This window comes from Ruditapes philippinarum, unplaced genomic scaffold, assembly GCF_026571515.1.
Source record: "Ruditapes philippinarum isolate M1 unplaced genomic scaffold, ASM2657151v2 ctg2208_1_1_1_1, whole genome shotgun sequence".
In the NCBI taxonomy this organism is placed as follows: Eukaryota; Metazoa; Mollusca; class Bivalvia; order Venerida; family Veneridae; genus Ruditapes; species Ruditapes philippinarum.
Window position 1 is genome coordinate 110674 of NW_026859269.1, and position 9056 is coordinate 119729.

At 34.9% G+C, this 9056-nt stretch overlaps 2 pseudogenes; both read right to left on the minus strand.

Moving 5' to 3' along the window:
- Window positions 1-1227: 1227 nt before the first annotated feature.
- On the minus strand, window positions 1228-3042 carry LOC132755915 (cytochrome P450 2C23-like; annotated as a pseudogene).
- A 2720-nt stretch (window positions 3043-5762) lies between these two features.
- LOC132755917 (cytochrome P450 2C23-like) lies at window positions 5763-7529 on the minus strand (annotated as a pseudogene).
- Window positions 7530-9056: the final 1527 nt, after the last annotated feature.

Consider the following 9056-nt stretch of genomic DNA (forward strand, 5'->3'; position numbering starts at 1 on the left):
TTCAACTGAATTGACGAAGATTGACTGTTACAATGGTGATATTACTACGCGGTAATCTGACGGCCTTGATTCTTGTGCGAGCTCCAAGTGCAAAAATTAAGGGCGGCCTAAACCATTGCACTATCTGATTTGCAAAGAAATCAGACCGATTGATAGGTCACGATAAGCTCCATTAAATGTTGCTTTTTACGAAATTAGAAGATTTTATTTAAAGAATAGCAACTAACACCAATACCATGCTGGCATCGGGAGGTTAATCTTTTTTTTTGTTAACTTTCTAAAGCTTACGCCACGAGTCTTTAAACCGGACCCTCCAATAGCAATTATACTAGTCAATTGGCAACGGTTTCGAAAAATAAGTAGGTGACGATGGGTTCCAGAAAATGGTGTTTTTTTACTAAATTCGTTAAGTTTGTAAAACTTTGTATACAGAAGGAAACATTTACGAGTACATGATACGGAGACATCTAGCGGCCACGTTTAAAAAAAGAAAAAGAGAAAAAAGAGCTCCAAATTTCTAGTTCTCCATATTAGGTTTTCACGTACCTTACTGCCTCTACTCACGAGAATTGGGCAGATTAAGCCAAACCTCAGTACTTAAATGTCCTGGCTGAATATGGACTTACGAACAGATTTTTTTGCCACGCACTCGTCCTTTAACCAAGATAACCTTGGTCCAAGATGACCCAGAAATAATTGAGAGTAAGGTCATCAAATAAGAGTTATATATCTTCAAGTTATATATTACAAATAATTTAAATTACAACAACATTTAGGCTATATGCCTCAACTTAATTTTTTTTTAAATTTTCACATCAGTTGTGCCCGTGACTATCAATATATCGCTCTATATATGAGGAAGGCTGTTGTTTGTTTATTTGGGTTATTATGTTTATCTCTACTCAGCTGTTACATGTATATAAACTTAAAAAAATAAAGCGGCTTACATGTTGAATTATAAATAAAATTATTAAAGCAGACGATAGTTTGTGGTAACGCACGTTTTCAGTATTGAGTGAGCATATCTTTATGAAGACATTTTCCCTGCAAGTATGCAACTAGAATAAAATCCACATGAACTTCTTAGGTTCGTTTAATGCGGTTTCAGGAGATACCATAAGTTAAAGCATGGCTTTAAATAAAACCTTGTTGATATTTTAAATATATGACTAGTCAATTGGGCTTCTTGCAGTTTGTAGGCACATAAAGATAATCGATAATGGCAACTCAAGTGAGATGCTTATTTATCTAAAATAAAGAAATAACAAAACATTGAACTAAAAAGATTATGATTTACTATGGTGATCTACAAGTTTCTGAAAAAATGTTCTACACGGATTGTCAGCTTAGCGTTTCTCAACTTTCATTTTGAAACTACTCGGATTTAGAGTTGTCGCCAATTTTCCTTTTTGGTCCGGGACAACGCCATCCTTTTCCGGTAAAAATCTCAACTTTTGAACAAGTCCTGTCAAAAACAAGAATATTTCAATTGTTGCTAACGTCTCCCCTAAACATGACCTCGGTCCTAATGAAAATGGGATGAACTCTTTTGGAACTATGACGTCATTTCCTTCCGCGTTCAGAAATCTTTCCGGTATAAATTCTTCAGGGTCCTTCCAAACATCCGGATCCTTTAAAGCGGTGCTGAGAACTGGCAAAACTGTGCAATTCTCTGGAATAAGGTATCCCGGAATAAGGTATCTTGTTCAACAGTGTGCGGCATTGATAGCGGTACCACGTGAGAAATTCGGAGTCCTTCCAACATTACCGCTTGCATGTACGGCATTCGTTTCCTATCTTCAATTGACGGAGGCTCCTTTCCAAGCACAGCTTCTACCTCCGCGTTCAATTTATCCTGTATGTGAGGATTCCTTATTAGGTGTAGGAGTATCCATCTAATTGTGACAGCGGTGGTTTCAAACCCTGCCACACCGAGATGATATGCCGCTATCTTTAAATCTTCTTCATCGAATGTACTTTCTATCCCTCTACTTTCGTTAGCAGCAATTCTATCTAAGTAGCATTCAACATAAGTTGTTCTTTGCGTGTTTCTACTTTGTTTCTTCAAATCTTCGATAAACTTTGTCAAAAATTCCTTAGCTGTTGCGAATGAATCCCTAGTTTTTTGAATTCTTAAAAGATCTCCCGGTAGATTTTGTAAGAATGGGAGACAATTTAGAATTACCTCCCTTTTCAAAAATTCTTCTGAACTGGTCCGGACAAATTTCTGAAACCAATGCAGGCCTTCGTCATTTAGATCAAAACGATGTCCGTACACGACTTGAAATATCACATTTTGAACGCTTGAGTTCAAGTAGCGTTCTATATCAAATGGCTCATCAAATTTAAGAATTGTTTCTGTCAAGTCATTCACCTCGTAATCTACTAAATGTTCTACAAAACCTTTATCATTATAACAGATTTCTTGTAATACTGCTAATGTAAAACTTCTACCTTCCTTCCATTTTGTCCCTTTCGTAAATATTAACCCTTTTGTATGTATATCTTCTTCTTGGTCGAAACTTGGCAGAGCTCTGAACATAAATTTGGATCCTTTCTTTATCAGCGCGTCATGAATTACATCATAACCATTTAGAAACACGAGAAGTTTACTTCCGGTATATAGTCCAAAAACGTCACCATACTTTTTTCGTAGTTCCTTTAATCTGCCCAACGTATCTGCCGTAGCCAACGATGGGAGATTTCCGATAATAGGAAACAAGGCAGGTCCAGGCGGCACCCTTTTTTGTCGTCTTGTGTTAGAATAGGCTAACAAAAATGTTATTAAGAAAATCAGTATTGTTGTTATAGTGCTGTAATCCGTGTCATCCATTTTTGTCAAATTTCAATTTTTTCACCCCTATTTCTCTATCTCACTAACTTCAAGAATAACTTAAATATTTTTTATAAAGCACATGTGTTCAGTTCTTGAATAGAAACTGCAATGCCTTCAATTATTCACAAGTCTTGAAAAATCCGCTTTAACTGATGTAAAAATCACAAGGTGTTTTCAATACACAAACATTTCACGCTCTATATATCATAAATTTCAACTACGGAATTCCGTTAGGGTCATTATTTTTTATCGTATGTAGAATAGCGTGTAGTCGCGGGTCAGCTCTACAAGGAATTTAATTGGATCGTAATGAAAACTAACACAACAAAATATACTATCCTGTTATTATATACATACAAAATTATGATGCATGTATAGAAATCACTGTTTGATTAAAGTACACAATATTGTACACAACTGACTAACATGATTCATTTGAATTAAAAATATATATATAAATAAATACAAAAAATGCATTCAGATCTGTAATTATGTAAAAGATTAATACAGAAAATGGAATTATATTTTATAATGTGTATATATTATGAATAATGGCGGTAAAGGCGGAAAGAGTTAAGATTTTTTTACCCGTGCAAAAGTAAATTAAGTTCAGCTAAAAGAAGTATTGAGAACAATAGCTGCATATATGAGACCCTGTAAGTATTGTTATAAAGTATAAACTGATATAACTGTTTGTGTGTGTATTATAAATGATATGATCTGAGATTAGTTTATTTGAAGTGTACGATAAATATTTGCCAGTACTATGTAATAAATATATATATATATATCCTATGACAAGATTACTGGCTAATAACAGTCTTCAGATGTCACTTAAAACGCATGTTTATGTCGGAAAACGAATCTCACCCTTCCTCATTTCGTCTTACAGCACTTGTGAGTATCCGTCGAAATATTGATGGACCTGATGGAACACCGTAATTACAAGTTTAAAGATAGTATAGCCTCTCTACCGGCTGTATTATAATTGTTCAACCGAGCGTAACTATTCTTTATCATAATACTATGGCAGACCATTATCGTCAAAGCTACGCTTTTAAAACCGAACAAACAGGACTTAGCTTTTCTACGATTTTAAGCATTCTTGTCTTGTAAAATGTTACTATCCTGAAAAAAAATGTTTTGCTTGCGTAGCAGATTATAATTCTAACTAGCGCTCCAAAACAAACTACGAACAATAAAACAATAAAGTTTTAAATAACATATATATAACAAGTATCCATGGCTTGACAAGTATATTCCACAACATCACGCAATTTCTCATGTTTCTTATCTGTTTGTGTATTAATTACATTCTAAGAATTGAAAGAAATAAACACTTGAAACTATGTAGATGTATTATCAATAAGATAAAAGTTCATGTACAAGAAACATATACTATTTACATAACAAATACAGGTTACTATAGCAAAAAATAAAACTTGACACAGTTTCTTAACCTTTGTAAATATATATGACTTAATATCTATGAAGTGTATGTAGGTAGGTGCGTGTTTTGCGAGCGTGCGTGCGTTTACGAGCAAGCAAGCGAATGAGTTACTTGTGTTGACGAAAATAAAATATATACATTTTGTAACAACACATATATAAATTTATTTTCTCGAGAATTTGTAACTTCACAAACTGAGAAGCGTAACTTGAAACAAGTTTTGGGACTTATTCAAAAATAACGAAAACTTTTCACAACACTAAGAATTATAACGTCTTGTCAATGAATAAAAAAAATCCAGTATAAGTTCTGATTGTTTTAAAAACTTTTTACTGGGGTTGCCTGACATTACGGGACAAAAAAAATGTTTGTTTTTTTTTGTGTGTGTGGTTTTTTTTCTCGAGATTTGTAAGCCATACTATGTAGTCTAGACCAATAACTTGTGTGCATATTTTTAGATCATTCCCTTGTCCACTTTTTCGAGAAATAATCATTTTAATTGAACAAACCCAAAAATGAAAAACGTTGAAACGCCTTTTACTGAGATAGGGCTAAAATCGCACAAAACTCGGACAATCTATTTTATTCTGAGTATATTTCTTCATTTTTCCTTTGCAGATTATTCAATTTGAAGTACTTTACTTAAACTATGAAAATATTTCATTGTTTAAAGGCTTTTTGACTTTTGTTTAAAAATGAATATTTGAAAAACTAAATTGTTGACAATCATGATCGCAAGCAATTTGAAAATAAAATGTTATATAAAATAATATAAATTCAGGTCTGAAATACGTTATAGTTAGAACTTGCTTAGTAAAATCTAATTGATTACTGGCTTGGCTTATTGATTAAATTGAAGGGGAGGCGGAGCAAGTGCATCAATACAGATATTTAACCGTTTGTGAATTAGTCAAAACATTTGCACCAAAATCTAAAATTTTTACCTCACACACGGTGAATTGGTGAAATTAAGAGAATGTTCATCTGTCCCTGCACAGCTGTGGGCGAGGTTACATATTATTAACCGGTACCGTTGGCCTAGTGGTTAAGACGTCCGCCTTCGGATCGGGAGGTCGAAGGTTCGAGCCCACGGGGAGCGTTAATTGAAGGATGAATGTTTCTCGTGGGACTTTCTCCGAAATGGCCGCTTCGTGAGCCGCGAGGTAGTTAAAATGAATGGTTACCGATTTCTATCCGCCTGGCGCCTGGTATAGTGGTAGGAGTTGGGAGGTACATGGTATGCAACCAAAAGGTGTCTCATAAGTCAGAAATGGCTGGCCCTTTCAGTAGGGTTGACACTATAATAAGCAAGACCTTTACCTTTTTTTATTATTAGAGTATTTATTACTCAACCGAACATTACTCAACTATCTTATAAGACTATATTGGACTTTGCAGCGTCCAATACTGGAATTCATTATGTTGGCTGGTCATATTGGAAGATGTTTACCTTCATTTGGCAGTTCGTACAAAGACTGCCCGTGTAAAAGCTTAACGTTTTTCAACTCTCATTTTAAAATTTAAAGGAGTAAATGTAAGTCCAAGTTCTCCTTTCTGGTCTGGATATTCATTATCATGTTCAGGTAAAAATTTCAACTTTTGAACAAGTCCTGCCAAAAATAGAAATATTTCGATAGTTGCCAAAGTTTCTCCCAAACATGACCTTGGGCCGAGTGAAAATGGCACGAATTGTTTTGGAATTATGACGTCATTTCCTGTCGCGTTCAAAAATCGTTCAGGTTTGAATTCTTCGGGATCTTCCCAGACGTCAGGGTCTTTGAGAGAGCGGTACTGAGGACAGGAATTATTGTACAATTTTCTGGTATAACATATCCCCGGAATAAGGTGTCTTGTTCAACAGTATGAGGTAATGATAGTGGGCACCACGTGGAGAAATTCGGAGTCCTTCCAATATCACTGCCTGCATGTACGGCATTCGTTTTCTATCTCCAATTGATAGTGCCTCGTTTCCAAGTACATTTGTCATTTCAGCACACAGCTTGTCCTGTATATTGCGGATTTCTAATTAGGTACAATAGTATCCATCTAATGACAGATGCACTGGTTTCGCTTCCTGCTGTTATTAAGTGGTGCGCTGCTATTTTCATATCTTTCTCATCGAAAGTACTGTCGGTTTCGTTACTTTTGTTTGCAGCCATTTTTTCCAAGTAACATTCTACAAACGTCTTTCTTTGTGTGCCTTTCTTTTGATTTGCAAACTTTTCAATCCGTTTTGATAAAAAGTGCATTTCTGCTGCATAGTCAACCCTACTTCTTTCAATGCCTAAAATGTCTCCAGGAACATGCTCTAAAAACGGAAGGCAATTTAGAATAACTTCTCTTGCAAGGAATCTTTTCGACTGGGCTCGTACTGTCTTTTGAAACCAATGCAAGCCTTCATCATTTAGATCGAATCTATATCCGTACACGACTTGAAATATCACATTCTGAAGGCTCGAGTTCAAGACGCGCTCTATATCAAATGGATGATCAGACTTAAGTATTGTTTCTGTTAAGTCATTTACCTCGAACTCTACTAAATGTTCGAGAAAACCTTTATCTTTAAAACAAATCTCTTGTAAAGTAGATATTGCAAACATTCTACCTTCCTTCCATATTCTTCCTTTCGAAAAGATTAGTCCTTTTGTGTGTTGATCTTCTTCTTGATCGAAACTTGGCAGAGCTCTGAACATAAATTTGGACCCTTTCTTTATCAACGCGTCATGAATTACATCATAACCATTAAGAAACACGAAAAGTTTACTTCCGGTATATAGTCCAAAAACGTCACCATACTGTTTCCGAAGTTCATTTAATCTGCCCAATATATCTCTCGTAGCCAACGACGGGAGATTTCCGACAATGGGGAACAAAGCTGGTCCAGGCGGCACTCCTTTTTGACGTCTTGTGTTAATATAAACTAGGAAAAATGTCACTAAGAACACTAAAGCTGTCGTTAAAATGCTGTAATCCGTTTCTTTGAAAAGTGCTGAATCCATTTTTAGCTCTCTTTATACGTCTATTTCCAATTTACTACAAGGTTAACATTATAATACATACGCCTATGTACTTTACGAACTATTGTAAATACATACTCTGTATAGCAAACAGTTAATTCGCTTGAGTTAACACGCTATACCGAGTGCTCTTTCTCATAGTACAAATACAGTTAGCTTGTTGTAGTTGTTGTGTTTAGTTTCTATTCTTTATTTTTCTTTTTTCTTTTTTTATGGAGGTGACTGAGAAAGCCTCACATGCCTCTCCGTGCATTATAAAATGAACTGAACCAGCTAGCTTGTAAGCTTCGTTCCCCACATGAAAAATATCCAAAACAATGGACAGGGCGTGAAGTGGTTGCACACATGGTTTGCGACGCGAGGAAAATGGTTGCAAATTTGAGAAAATGGCGACCTAGTCATAAAAAATTGTGACATCCGCTCGAATTTTTTTTTTTTTTTTTTTTTTTTTTTTAAATTTTTTAATATGTCTATTTATTAAAGCAATGTTTATGATATTCTCAATTTTTGAGAAACGTATCAGTTGCCTACTTTCCTAGTTTCTCATTTAACGAAATTATTGAAGATACAAACTTTTGATGTATATATTTTGAGATTTAATGGCTTTCCTTGTCGTTTCCCCCACTCATTTATTCATATTTGTAAGTTTTAAAGTTCATCAAACAAGACAAAATGTGTTTCTGTCAATACTGTATCAATGTTTAATTTGCGTGTTCCAAATATATTTTCAATAGTTATACGCAAAAAGTTCTTGGCCAAGACATAACATCAAATGGTACACAAATCTTGGAAAATTATTTCAAGTCCCGCCAAGTAAAAAAAAAACCTCATTGAAGTCCCATTAAAATCAAACTAAGTACATCAACAAAACCAACACTTGCAGATGTTTTAACAATAGCGGAATCTAACAAAGTAAAAGCTAAAGTTCAAAACACTCATTTCAGCAACAATTCGAAAACCCAGTGTCATCCTAGCTAGTTAAAGCTGTAGCCACCGTCATCACAAATACTCTCCTTTCTTAGTGTTACTCTCACTATTTAAGACGTAACAGATTCCACTGAGTTAAGGCATCAGCATCATTTGGAACGTGCTACAGTAGTGCGGTTTGTAGTTTCAGTACAGAATTTAAATCAAAGGGCTGCAAGCTCTGTGGTATTTTCTGACCTTTGCAATCTAAATCGTACTGACTATCTGTATGTATTTTCCTATATAGGTTTATTTTATATACTATAATTCATCTTACGCAGCGACTGCGTTAAGATTTTTTTCTATAACAGTTTGAGATTGATACATATGGAATTTTGCATGACTAGAGTTGCATCAAAAATCTATTTTTATGACAGCCACACTTTATCCTTGCATATCGTGGCTACTTCCTTAAAAAGGACACTTCAAAAAAAAAAGTTGCCTCGACTAGGATTTGAACCTTAGGCCTCTCACACCCTAAACGAGCGCGATACGAGCGCGATACCCCTGCACCACGGTGAAGTAATACGTAATATGTAGTCTGAATAAAAACAAATACATTGTAATTCTAAATTGAGAATTTCCATTTCGTGTTTGTAATTCTTATCAATTTCGAGGTATTTTGTTCACGATAAACCTGTTTAACACTGATAAAAATAATTTAGCGAAAATCTTCTCGCCAAAACAGTCCGACATGTATATATTCCACTACTCGGCAGTCAGATTTATTTGTATATTACGCCCTGGAGTATTCAGTAATCGACATAGCTAAAAATAGCATTTTCAT